Genomic DNA, 2,794 nt, shown 5'->3' with positions numbered 1-2,794 from the left:
TCTCTCTCTCTCTCTCTCTCTCTCTCTCTGCTCAGCTGACACGCACCGACCGGAGCCTCCCGGACACAATGCTCTCTGTGTGTGGATATGATTCTTGACAGAAAGACGGGTGGTGTGGGTGGTGGGTGGCTGGGTAGGCTACAGAGCAAATGTCAATCATGATGGGAGAGCCGTGCTGTTCCCGCGCAGCGATGAGGAGAGAGGAGGGAGAACAGAAGAGGAAGCATCAAAGCAGATCACATATAATGTTATAGGCTACCTGACTGACCCGCTTTAGGGAAATGCCCCTTACTCTGCTTGCCTTTGGGGAAGGGTCAGGTGCAGAAGGGGCGTCTTGCTCAAAGGCCCCTCAGCAAGGCATCTGCTGAATTTGTGTTTTCTTGTTAATCATTGACCTTCACTGGCCTTGCCTTGAGCTGTGAATGAGGTGTGCTTGTCCTTGTCAGAGAGACAGAGAGAGAGAGAGAGAGAGAGAGAGAGAGAGAGAGAGAGAGATGATATTCAGATGATGTGCCTAAATGAGATATCTGGAGCAATCAATTAACAGGCTCCAATTGTCATAGTCCTTCTCACCATCACTGTCACTCTCATCTGGTTGTGGGTGTTTCATAAGTAGACCTGCACACAGTTAATCAGTGAAAAACAAAGCTGTCTGAGGGAGGTCTTATTTAAAATGTAGGCAAGTATTATACTAAGGAATAGGAAAAAAATAACCAACTCCCATTAAACAACATTTATTAGCATATTTAATCGTCCCACAGGCCTTTTTTTAATGCCAGTTGAGCTGATGGGTGCATCCACTGTAAAGAGATAGCCTAGATGTCTAAAACATCACATGAGAGAACGTGCGAGAGACCAAAGGAGAAAGAGGGAGCAATCACCAATCATCAAGTCTTTAGCTGGCATGTACTAGACCGAGCGTCACCTTATTAAATCATTAGGCCATATTTCATAATCATATGGTGCTCCCAGCCAAACCAGACCTGAATCAATAATCTGTCATCTCAGAGTGGAGGCTATACGGCTGCATGCCAGTCACTCTGCTGCTATAGAATTCCTTCTGCTGGATTTATTTCTAAACCAAGAGATGATCTGTCATTTTTTAGGCTGTGCAGCCTTTGAAGAACATAGATTCTTCTCCTCAATCTTTCACCTTGTATGTGAGAGACAGAGAATGACACCACATCTGCCTGTGAGCAACAACAGCCCTAACGCACCACAGCTGTGAGGAGTCCTCTCCTCTCTCTCCAACGTCCTGTCTCCAACTCCAAAATGACGTTTGTGATGACGCACAGGCAGTGCTGCTGAATAGAGGAGTGTAATTATGGAGCCCTTCCTGTGTCTGAACCAATCTGGTGGATGCCTGACTTAGAAATCGGGGTGTACGCATTCTACAACAGAACAGTGCACAACAATTAAAAATGGTCTCACAAACAGAATATTCCAATTGCTCTCTGTTCCTTTTTATTATTTGGAATTTGACAGAGGTTGTAACCTGTGTTCAAATTCTTTGACATTTAAAACATGCCATCGCCCCTTTGAACCATCTGTCATCACAGACAAAGCATCAGGCATTCTTTTGCTTTTATTTTTTAACTGACCTAGCAACCAAAGTCCATTGTTAATTGCCATAGATACTAGAGCCAGCCCAATTTATTGGCGGGCCAATTTCTATTATTTATTTCCCGATCTATCGGTATCAGCATTTATAATGGCCGATTAAAAAAATAATAATAGTAATATATATATATATATATATATATATATATATATATATATTTAAATATTCATTCATCATATAAATGAATATTTAAAAAATAAAAATGGACTGTCAACCATGTTATGAGCGTTGGCGTTGCATAGTCTGTCCACCAGAGGGCGCTCTACAACGTCCCTGTTGGCAACACTGACTCTTTTTTGTTATTGTGTTTTTGTTCAAAGGACTTTAAGTTTCATATCTTAAGTTTGCATTGTTATACTATTTTACTTATCAGAACTTTTATATTTTGATGTTCCTCTGTTCTGTTGTGACAATAAAACAAATTTCTATATTATTTTAGTGAGGACTCATAAACAACTACAAATAACGAATGTTAGGGAATTGTCTTAGTTTTGTAACGCCTTTCTGGACTTCTTATTTTCTCTTTTTTTTTCGGCATATCGGATTTTTAAATAACCAAATATTCGTATCAGTCGTACCGGTCGGCCTCTAATATATACGGTATGTGCAGACATTTTAAGTGAGTTTTTATGTGTCATCTGGATGAGTTTGTGCAACAAAGTCAACATCTGACAACAGACGAGTTGCTCCTAAAAAAATCATCATCCGACCCTTTCCTGAAGTTCATTGACACATGATTATAAAATCTAGTTTGAGATGGCAAATTAAAAATTACAAACAATATTGGTTCTGTTCGTCAGATGGCCACCCAACGAGACATTAACTGTAAACATATTTGCTTCTGGCAATGTGCCATTGTCTGATCCCAGTCACGTATTTTTACAGTCACAACTACCTACCTACTAATTGGTGTTCACACTCTGTTGTGTCATCACACTAGCCACCACCCATTGTCTTCTATCAATCTCTTAATTGTTGAGTTTACGTGTTATGTTAGATTATTGTGGAAGACGTCCATTACAGATTCCCAAAGCCCAAAGTGACGGTTGATTCATAAGCCAAAGATTTTAAAGTTACAATGAAATGAAAAAAGCACATTTTTGGCATTTGTATTTATAAATCACAATCACCTGTTGGTGCATCATATTACCTGTTACTGTGCAGTGACTTTTT

The sequence above is a fragment of the Etheostoma spectabile genome, chromosome 5 (genome assembly GCF_008692095.1).
Source record: "Etheostoma spectabile isolate EspeVRDwgs_2016 chromosome 5, UIUC_Espe_1.0, whole genome shotgun sequence".
NCBI lineage: Eukaryota > Metazoa > Chordata > Actinopteri > Perciformes > Percidae > Etheostoma > Etheostoma spectabile.
The sequence above is the reverse complement of the archived record's forward strand: the minus strand, read 5'-3'. Positions refer to the sequence as shown.